The following is an 11,821-nucleotide window of genomic DNA, read 5'->3' as shown; positions in this document are numbered from 1 at the left end:
AGTAACTTATAAAGACCTCTTCTTCAAACTTGATACAAGAGTTACAAATGTCAAGCAAAGCATTCCGTCTTACTCTTTGTTTTCTCTTTCCTACAAGCCACCTCCCAAGTTAATTGTCTATGTCTCCCTTGGGTATATAAATACATTTGAAATATATAAGCTGTTCTGAAAACCATATTATAGTGTAAAAACATTAAATAAACAATACTACTAATAGAGAGGCTGAGATAGGATAAGCAAGATTTCAAGACCCTTATGTTGTACACAACAAGACACTGTCACAAACAAGCTAAAGTGTATATAGATTGTATTATATTGGACCTATTTCTCCAATTACCAAATTAGAGAGACCATTGGATGACAATCAACAAATTTTTAATTCCTCACATTTTTGGATTTTAATCGATTAGGATATGTTGGTGATATTAATTTTCATATTAAGATATCAAGAAAAGGTAATTGTCACTTCCTGTTGTTTTTGTTGTAAGAAGTGGAACTAGATTTGTGTGGATTTGTTGAAAGATTACTTTCTTGCTTCTTCTAGGGTGTAGTTTTGCTCCTTATGTTGATGTTTTCCATCCATTATCCTTTATAGGGCTGGATTTGTGGAAAAATATTATGTAAATTTTGTTTTGTCATGGAATATCTTGTTTTTTCCATCTATGGTAATTGAGAGTTTTGCTGGGTATAGTAGCTTGGGCTGGCATTTGTGTTCTTGTAGGGTCTGTATGGCATCTGCTCAGGATCTTCTAGCTTTCATAGTCTCTGGTGAGAAGTCTGGTGTAATTCTGATAGGCCTGCCTTTATATGTTACTTGCCTTTTTCCCTTACTGCTTTTAAAATTCCTTCTTTGTTTAGTGCATTTGGTGTTTTGATTATTATATGATGGGAGGAATTTCTAGTCCAGTCTATTTGGAGTTCTGTAGGCTTCTTGTATGTTCATGGGCATCTCTTTCTTTAGGTTAGGGAAGTTTTCTTCTATAATTTTATTGAACACATTTACTGGCCCATTACATTGGAAGTCTTCACTCTCTTCTATACCTATTATCCTTAGGTTTGGACTTCTCATTGCGTCCTGGATTTCCTGGAAGTTTTGCATTTTCTTTGACTGTTGTGTCAATGCTCTCTCTATGGTGTCTTCTGCCCCTGAGATTCTCTCTTCTATCTCTTGTATTCTGTTGGTGATGCTTGCATCTATGACTCCTGATTTCTTTCCTAGGTTTTTTATCTCCAGGGTTGTCTCTCTTTCTGATTTCTTTATTGTTTCTATTTCCATTTTTAGATTCTGGATAGTTTTGCTCATTTCCTTCACCTATTTGATTTTGTTCTTGCCTTAGTCAGGGTTTCTATTCCTGCACAAACATCATGACCATGAAGCAAGTTGGGGAGGAAAGGGTTTATTTGGCTTACTTCTACATTGCTATTTATCACAAAGGAAGTCAGGACTGGAACTCAAGCAGGTCAGAAAGCAGGAGCTAATGCAGAAGCCATGGAGTGATGTTCCTTACTGGCTTGCTTCTCCAGGTTTGCTCAGCCTGCTCTCTTATAGAACCCAAGACTTCCAGCCCAGGGATGGCATCACCCACAAGGGGCCCTACCCCCTTGATCACTAATTGAGAAAATGCCCCACAGCTGGATCTCATGGAGGCACTTCCCCAACTGAAGCTCCCTTCTCTGTGATAACTCCAGCCTGTGTCAAGTTGACACAAAACCAGCCAGTACAGTTCTCCTGTAGTTCTTTAAGGGATTTGTGTGTTTCCTCTTTAAGATCTTCTAGCTGTTTATCTGTGTTCTCCTGTATTTATTTATGTCTTTCTTAAAGTCCTGTATCATCATCATGAGAAGTGATTTTAGATATGAATCTTGCTTTTCCATTGTGATGGTGTGTATAGGACTTGCTATGGTGGGTTCTGATGATGCCAAGTAACCTTGGTTTGTGTTGTTTATTCTCTTATGCTTGCCCCCTGCCATCTGGTTATCTCTAGTGCTACCTGCCCTTGCTAAATCTGACTAGAGTCTGTCCTTCCTGTGATCCTAGTTGTGTCAGAACTCCTCAGAGTCAAGCTGTCTTTATGATCCTGTGATTCTGGGATCCTGGGATCCTGGGCTTGTTAGAGCACCTGGGAGTGCAGCAGCTTCCTCTGGGTGTTATGGGACTGGCTGCAGAGCCTGTGCTCAAGGTCTGCTCAGGACACCAGCACAAAGAGACCAGAAGGAACCTGAGCCACTCTGCTGGTGGAGTTCCTGTGTGCCTAGTCCTGCTGGTCCCAGTTACTCCCGGTGTTGGGACAGATGTTGTTTGTTGTTTCCTCCTCACCTCTGATCCTGAGAGTGTCAGAGCACCTGGGAGTGGAGCTTCCTCTGGGTGTTGTCAGAATTACTCTTAATACATTAAAACTTCTTTCATGCCCCAAAATATAGTCTGTGTTGGTAAATCTGCCATGCACACTTGTAGAAAATGTAAATTCTACTATGGCAAGAACTATTAAAGAATACTAGTTGGGCGGCGGTGGCACACGCCTTTAATCCCAGCACTTGGGAGGCAGAGGCAGGCGCATTTCTGAGTTCGAGGCCAGCCTGGTCTACAGAGTGAGTTCCAGGACAGCCAGGGATATACAGAGAAACCCTGTCTCGAAAAACCAAAAAAAAAAAAAAAAAAAAGAATACTAGTTAGGTCAAGTTGTTGATAATGTTGCTCTGTCTCCTAAATGCTGATTGGATTTTCTTTACTCATTGTATCACTTTTTGATAAAAGGGTATTGATATATCTAACAATAGTACAATTTTCAAATTTTCCTTTCAGTTGTATCATTTTTTAAAATATCTTTTATTTATTCTTTGATAATTTCATACATGCATATATTGTATCTTAATCATATCCCCTTCCATCTCCAAACCCAAGTATATTTCTTTTTATTCTATCTCCTCTCTCTCTCTCTCTTCTCCCTTCTCAACTCCCCTTCCTATGCCCCTAAATAAACTCTACTCTATACTGTATCCATTGTATGGGTGGTACTTTAGGGGGAAGTGATGCCTCAGTATGGACCAACAGAGCCCCCCCCCCACTATACCACACTCTATAAAACATATCCTGGCTCTTCTTTATGAAACACAACAGTGGTTGAACAGCCTAGTAAGCAGTGTTCCTCTGTAGTTTCTGCCTCATGCTGCTGCCCTGAGTCTCTGTGTTGGCTCCCCCTAATTATAGGCTATAATCTATAAAGTGAAATAAGACTTTTCCTCTCACAAGTGCTCTTGGTCATGGTATTTATCACAGCCACAAAATGTAAACTAGAACATACAGCCTAGCATTTGCTATAGAATTTGTGAAATAAGTCTGGTTTGTTCCTATTTTGGTTTTCTAAGCCTGGCTCTCAGTAGACATACCAGGTTAGCCTCAAACTCACAGTGCCCCTGCTTCAGCCTCCTTAAAGACTGTGATTACATATTCACATCACCATGCCCAGTTTAATCTTAGAATGCATTTTAATTTCTCATACTGTACTACCAAAAATTGTGTCTTAGTCAGTATTCTGCTGCTGTGAAGAGACACCAGGACCAAGGCAACTCTTATAGACAGAGCATTTAATTTGGGGCTGGCTTATCATTTCAGAGCTTTAGTCCATTATCATCATGGCAAAGAGCATGGCAACAGGCAGGCATGGTGCTGGAGAAGTAGCTGAGAGCTACATCTTGATCTACAAACAGAGAGAGAAAGAGAGACAGAGAGACAGAGACAGAGAGACACAGAGAGAGTCCAGTATGGGCTTCTAAAACCTCAAAGCCCACCCCCCAGTGACATACTTCCTCCAACAAGGCCACACCTCCTAATCTTTCTAATCCTTTCAAAAGGGTTCTTACTCCCTGGTGACTAAGTATTCAAATATATGAGCCTGTGGGGGTCATTCTTATTCAAACTACCGCAGAGAGTATACCACCTCAGTAGAGTATGAATTTTACAAAGGGACTGACTGGTAAGACAACTTTACCAGTAAGGGTATTTGCTGCCAAGTTTGACAACCAGAGTGACCTCCAAAACCCACATGATAGAAGAAAAGTACAGGTCCCTTCAAGTTGTGCTCTGACCTCCACACACATGCTATAGCAAGTGAACACTTGTGCACTCACACACACACACACACACACACACACACACACACACACACAGTCTTTTTAAAAACCTTTCAATGTCATATTTTCCTGCTCTCAACATTGGTGCTATTGTTAGACATCTACTGTTACACATACTATAAACCCAATATTGAACTATAATTACTTTATGTGAATAGTAAGTTACCTTTAAAAAGCTTTTAAGTAATATTAAAAAATGTAGTTACCATATAGTTTCTATTTCTAATGCTTTTTATTTTTTCTGTGGAATAATAATTCTATCAAATATAAATTTTCTTGTCTGGTTAGTGCTCTTTAGCATTTCTTTTTGGGTATGTATATTAATTTTGAATTCTCTCAGCTTTTATCTACTGGAAAAGCTTTATTTTAGCTTTGTTTTTAATTTGTCTATCTGTCTGTCTGTCTGTCTGTCTGTCTGTCTCTCTCTCTCTCTCTCTCTCACGTGCGCGCGTGTGCACACACACACACACTCGCCAGCAAGTGTCCAGGCTTCATCTGTCTCTGCCCTACCTGGCACTGGCATTATAGGCACACACTACCACACCCAGCTTTTATATGGGTACTGGAGATACATGCTTGCATAGTAAGCAAATTACCCACTGGTAGATCACAGACAGTTCTCTGTGTGTGTCTCTATCTCTCTCTGCCTATCTCTGTCTCTCTCTATATCTCCCTCTCTTTCCCTCCTTCCTAGAAACTAGAAATATCAGGCCATTGCCTTCCTCCTACCCCCACCCTTCACCTGACGGCCCTTGTTGTGGCCCCTGTTGGGTGTATGTGTATTAGAGTACACTGGCAGGGGTGTGTGAAGAGGAAGTCCCTTCTCACAGTTGCTGAGTAAGTTTAAAGTCCCATCTAGTACTGGCCTCTCTGTTGGGAGTCAGGAGGTGTGAACTTCACACTTCCCTGTAGAAACCTTAAAAGTCAGAAATCCCCTTTGTTGGGAACTCTGAGCTTACTTTCAGCCCACCACCATTCAGTACTTGCCAGCTCTCCCTCCCCCTCTCCCATTTCAAGCTTTCGGTTCTAAGGAAGCTCTTCTCCCATGTTTGAAGGGAAGGTTCTGCTCCCCCTTTAAGGGCCCTCACACTCTCTGATAAGATGGTATCTCTCCTAAAGCTCTCCCACCCCAAGGCCTTGCCACCACCTCTCTCCTAATAAAGCTTACTCTGGAGGGTTATTTCATGTCAGCTCTTTTCCCAAGCCTGCCACATCTGACTTCAACTTTTGTTAAAAGGCCCACTAAGCCTTGGAATCTTTTGATGAGTATAAAAGTCAATTGTTATGTGACTTCTCTGAGGTATAAAGAAACACCTGTTGGAGAAATGAGCACATCCAAGTCCAGCCTGGTGAATTCATGAATTTATTGAAGCTGGTTATAGGAACACAGGTATGTATGGGGTTGCTTACAGAAGCATACTACCAAAAGCTGCATCACCAAAAGGTCCCCCACCACGTGGGTGAGGACTCACAAAAGCTCTATCATTGGTATCCCAGCCGCCTATCTCTGAGATCGGTGCAGTTGGGAAGTGGGGGAGGGGTGGCTGGAATTTCAGGTGAGGGTCTGGTAACCATTGACAGAGCTCCCATGAGAGAACAGCTCCATTACCATCGCCACAGACTTACCTATAACCTTTTACTTAGATTATTGCCATGACTGCGGGGGGCCAAAGTTGCCATAGAGATCTCTGTTCCGTGGTGGCTGCTGGTGGTGTTAGATTTCTAAGTAGCTTGACTTCTTCTCAAAGGCTGAAAGGTGAAGAGACTCCGGGCAGCTGGAGCATGAAAAGCACAACTCTGGCAGGCCTTGCCCTCCTCCTGCACTCCCTCTGCCTTGTGGGGAAAACCATTAGATTCAATTTCTAAAGCTAGCTCCTGATATCTACTCCCTTCTCCTGCCACTCCCTCCTCCAAAGGCAGACTACCAAGGTCCAGCTATCAAAGCTCTGAAGTCCAGCAATCAAAGGCCCCCTTTGGCTCATCTAATTAAAATGGCCAATTAAAATGTACCACTGCATTCTAGCCCACTCTAACACAGACTTCCCACTTTTTCTCTTCTTAAAAAATTATACCTGCAAGGCCATTTGCTGCTGTTTTTCTGCCTGAGTCACTTTACCCCGTGCCCCCCCCACCCCCCCGTGAGTGTATACATGTATGGGAATGCCTATGGGGATCAGAAGAGGGCAACAGATCCTCTGTAGCTGTAGTTACCCAGTCTGGGGGCAAGAAGCCAAACGTGGGTCCTCTGCAAAAGCACCAAGTGCTCTTGACTGTTTAAACATTATTTCAGCTCCTGTTTTTATCTTTCTGCCTTTTCACATACAAAGTGTCTGCTGAAAATACTGTTACTCTCTCATCTTGTTCCTATTGAGGGGATTTTAGACATATATAGACAGGTAGGGAAAACAGGGTGGGCTTCCTAAGTGAGAAGGGTTTCTGGAAAGAAAAATCCACACAGAGTACCCCATCTGGGTAAGAAGTTGAGAAAAACCCAGGGGTCTTATTGATGTGTTGGAAAGGCGGGTCTTGTCAGAACATACCACACTAGACCCAAACAGTTCCACGTGTAAGAGGTTTAATTGAGAGGGAGAGAGGGGGTAGTGGCGAGGAAAGAGAAGAGGGGGAGAGAGAAAGATGGAGGAATGTTCCCCATATTTATTATGGGTTGTGATGTAGCAGCCACAGGTAAAGGTGGAAGGTGAGCCTAACGGATTCTGGGAATATGGTGGCTGTTGCCCTGGCAACAGGTCTGTGGACCCGCCCATGCATCACCACAGGCTTTGGATGTCCTGATGCTAACACTTATAAAATCCCTAACCCGGAGTCCCCCAGGAAACTCCCACCTCTGGGTTTCCCCTCCCATAGTGACAGGAGACACCAGCCTGCCTCAATAAAAATAAACGTTGTTTCTTTTGTTCTCTCGCCTCCTACTTGCATCTCTTTCTTATTTAGTCTAGTGTCTTTCCTGGACAGTCAGTTCTTTGCCTGTCCAGCAGAATGATCTTGGCTTCTGAGTTACACTGTGAACACGATGTACGCTGTGACTAGTTGTTGCAGGGAATTAAACTGACTGTCCTACACACTCTAGGTAAACACTCTACTGCTAAGCTACCTCCCAGCCTCTTTTTAAAAGTTATTTATTTATTTATTTATGGAGACAGTTGCCACACAACCCAGGCATGATCCTCCAACTTCAGCTTCCCCAGTACTGAGATGATGCCTGCTACCACACTGCATGCCACCACTCCTGACTCTCTTGCTGCTTCTTAAAAGGTTTTCTTTGTTTTTGCTTTGAGCAGTAATGTTATGATGTGCCTTGGCGTCATTTTGGTCATATTTCTTGTTCTTGTTCTGACTCAACATTTTAAATCTGCAGTTTTATAGTCACTATATTTATATAAAGTTGCTACAACTAGAACATCTACAAACTAAACAAATGGGGTCTGGATTTCATGTGGGGGGTAGAAATTCAATAATCTCACAAATACATACTAAGGCAATCCACCCAGGAGATTTACTCTGGCAGGACTCTCTGAGATTGCACAGCTTGAATCTTAAGGAAGGAGATGAGTGAGGGCTTACTTCATTAACATTGTAACCATTTGTTCTGTGTCCACTCACCCCCCCCAGCCCCCCACCCCCACTCATTTCACATTTCCCAGAGGTCTACCTTGAGCTACAAAGAGACAAAGCTCAACCCGGTCTCTTGTCTAAGCAGAAGGGCCATCCACTTCCCAGCCAACCATCTCAGGCAGGCTGGGAAGTGCTGTAATTAGAAACCGGGAGCCCAAAAAGCACTGCCTGCTGGGAAGCCAGGGGCGAGACACAGGGGGTAGAGCTTCCGGGAGACAGTGGGGTGGGTGGGTTCTTGTCAGTTGAGTGAAGGAGGCCTGAAGGATTGACTGGAGGGCTGAACCCAGACCAACTGTTGTGTCAATTCCTCTCAAGCTCTCCTTCAGATCTCCGGGAAATTTGAGGAGTGCTTCAGTCACGTCCTCTGGCGCCTTCTCACCACCCCCTTCTTTCTCAGGGGTGGTTTAGCTCAGCTGGGGCTCTTAACCAATTAACACTCTTTGCATCTGAAAAGCTCAAATCAGCTCCTCAGAGGTGTGAGAGATCAGAAGTAATTAAGGTCTCTTTCTAATGTAAATCTAAACCTGAAGTGGGATGTTTGTCTCCTTGGGAAATTTGGGTGTAGGGTTGAACTGGAGCTGGGGAGGTGAGGAAGGGTAGCAATACTTCAAGAGAGTCAGCCAGTTCGGTTGGATGCTTTCCAGAAGTACTAGGTTCTTAACAGAACGTATTCCACAGGGCAGTGAGAGTGGGTGTCTTTCCCTATGCTCATGCACTCACAGGTCCCTTCTCCTGTCTCCGGTCCTGACGCATCTGACCCCGTCTTTCCTCCATCCCCCGCTCAGCCCCTTCCTTTTATTAAGTGCCTGTCACTCTTCGTAATTATCTTATTTACTGGCTTCCCACATCATTAAGTAAATACGTCCAAGTTGTTGTTCACCCTTGAGCATAATATATAAAGTTGTCCAAGTGAAAAACAGTCTGACTGCAAATCCGCCCAAGCCGTCTGGAAAGTGCCCTAGAGCCCTTCACACCACAGGGCTCCTAGTCAAAGCTTCTGCAGTTTCCACCACCACCACTACCACGTTCCCTTTGCTTCCCTTCCGGTCTGGTAGCCAGTGACTTAGGATCTGCCATCACCAATCACCTGCTGGCTGTACCCAGGAATGATTCTTCTTCTTCTTCTTCTTTTTTTTTATTTTTTTTAAAGATTTATTTATTTATTATATGTAAGCACACTGTAGCTGTCTTCAGACGCACCAGAAGAGGGCATCAGATCTCATTACGGGTGGTTGTGAGCCACCATGTGGTTGCTGGGATTTGAACTCACGACCTTCCGAAGAACAGTTGGTGCTCTTCCCCGCTGAGCCATCTCACCAGCCCAGGAGTGATTCTTCTACAGGAGTGTTACGTAGATAGCCAGGCTTAGAAGCTACTGAAGTTAGACCCTTCTCTCATAGTTAGTTTTGGGCCTCACTTCCTGTTCTCCTGGTAACATTACAAAAGGTAATATCAGTGCTTCCTCTCCTTGATAGTTAAAATATTATATGAAAGGGTATGGAACACTAGGCTAATGAAAGGCTATTTCCTCTTGGTCAAAGGAATCGACCCTGATTCCTACCACTGGCTCTGGATGGAGATTTGACATTCTACATAAGATTATGAAGGTTGTCTCTTCTTTTACAGATCTATCTATCCCCTGGCTGGGAAAGCTGATGGGCCTGAAGACAAGCTAAGGAGATGAGAAGAATAATTATCCCTGTAGTGAGATGACTGCATGCTTATGCCTCCTCTCCAGGAAGCCCCTTTGTCATGCAGTTGCTCACAGATCTCCACTGCTGAGTTGGCTTGGTGTTTTTGAGTTCTATCTCAAAAACAGTGTAACTTGGAGTTGCTGTTGGAGCCCCTATCCCCACTTCTCCCACCATGATGCCAACATTTTGAAAGGGACTCAATTCTAGGAATATATGTGAGCACCTCTCTGAATCACCCCTCCATCCAATTTCCTTCCTTACCTAACGTATTGGGGCTGAAACCTGGGAGTTCCATAGTTCCTTCATGTGGTCTCAAGACACCAACACAGATGCATGCTGGGTCTACTTACCTCCCTATTTCTGCACAGGCTCCTGCTGTGAGGGCTGAAAGTTACATTTTAAGTTTTAGTCACTGTGCTTAGGAGATCTATAAAACAAAAATGCCTCTAATCTGTAAGATCCACTTGCCCAAGGACAGATAAACCTATAAGCCTCACTTGACCAAGGACAGATACCTTCTTGGAATTCTGGGGGCTATATTTCATTAAGGTAACAAACCACATGTTTTCACTTCTATAAACAAGGTTGGTTGCCCCAACTGCACAGGATGTCCTTGATCACACATAGACGAGAGGTGTAGACTAGGAAGTACTTCAGGGATGCTTGCCCCGAATTGGACAAAGGTGGAAAGTACATACATAGCCTTGTGGGTTTCACTTTCATAACCACCTGACTAACATAATTCACAGCCATTCTCTGGGAACCCTGGGTTTGGAACTAACCAGTATCCATTGTTCTGGCCAGTATTTAATAAAACTTGCTTCAGATTTGACTCAAAGATTGTGGTAGTGGTCTTACTCTCACCCAGGGGGATTAACACCGCCCCATTAATAGCTTGTAAAACTAAAGACCTGGGAACCCAGAGATGACCCAGGTGATATCTTTTGGTTGTCCTGGTAACAATAGGCAGGGTCAGTTCACTTTACTGATTCAGACTCCTGTGCAGCATGCTACACAGACTCACATGAATAACACTCTCTTTGTGTATAAATACAGATACCAATACCAGCCTGACCTCTTGCAAGGCCCTAATGTCAGTAGGAAGTAGCCAGCATGAAAGTTGATGCCCATAAATCTCTTGGGCCCTACCTGTCTCTAACCCCCATAAACACACACACACACACACACACACACATGCACAAGAGAGGGGGGGCACTAGGAGCTACCCCTCTTTAGGGAGCATTAGCCTTGGCTCCTGCAGCTTGTCTCCCATCTCAGGCCTAAGATGCTGGGCTCCTAGCATGCAGCAGCCCCAAGGGCAAGACAATACAGTTAGCTTCTTGTCTTCCAAACCTCATAGCCTATCATCTAGTACCTTCACTACTCTGATAAATTTACAGAGGCCCCCTCCCTTCCAAGCACAGATACCTCTCTCTTCTAAAGTCTATAGAAGTAGGGGATGTGGGCAGTGATGGCACATGCCTATAACCCCAGCACTTGGGAGGCAGAGGCAGGTGGATTTCTGAGTTCGAGGCCAGCCTGGTCTACAGAGTTCCAGGACAGCTAGGGCTACTCAGAGAAACCCTGTCTCAAAAAGCTGGAAAAAAAAAAAACAAAAAACAAAACAAAAACAAAAACCCAAACAAACCGTAGGGGATGTCCTCTCTCCAGTGGTTTGTTGTTGGGTCTCCTGATAGAATGCCTGTCATAAAACAGGATTCCTATAAGAATACAGAAGACCTTGCTTGGTGTGGTGGTTTTGTGATGACTAACATTATGTTTTAAGTTTAAATTAGTGTACTTAAGAGAGCTATGAAACAAAAACAACCGTAACCTGTATGCATGAAGACAGGAAGTATCAAATCTTGTGGTTAGCCTTTATAGGCCCCTGACTAATATAATTTGGTGCCATATTTTGAGCATGTATCTCAGGTATGGACCTGGCCAGGACCCATGGTCCTGGCCAGTATTTAATAAAGCATTTTATCTGTTAAAAATTTATTGTCAGACTGATGAATCTCTGAGTGACCCCAGATGCATAACAGCTTGAATAAGAATGGTCCCCCAAAGTTCATGTATGTGTGACATTGTAGAAAATGTGTCACTAGGGGTGGAGTTTAAGGTTTTAGAAACCTATGCCAAGGCGAGGGTGTCTCTCTCTCTCTCTCTCTTTCTTTCTCTCTCTCTCTCTCTCTCTTTCTCTTTCTCTGTGTGTGTGTGTGTGTGTGTGTGTGTGTGTGTGTGTGTGTGTTTGCAGATTAAGGCATAGCTCTCAGTTTCTTTTCCAGCATCATACCTGCCTGCAACCACACTCTCTGCCCAACATGACAATAATGGATTACACCCCTGAATCTATAAGCAAA

The sequence above is a fragment of the Mastomys coucha genome, unplaced genomic scaffold, assembly GCF_008632895.1.
Source record: "Mastomys coucha isolate ucsf_1 unplaced genomic scaffold, UCSF_Mcou_1 pScaffold18, whole genome shotgun sequence".
In the NCBI taxonomy this organism is placed as follows: domain Eukaryota; kingdom Metazoa; phylum Chordata; class Mammalia; order Rodentia; family Muridae; genus Mastomys; species Mastomys coucha.
This window is presented reverse-complemented; position numbering follows the sequence as displayed.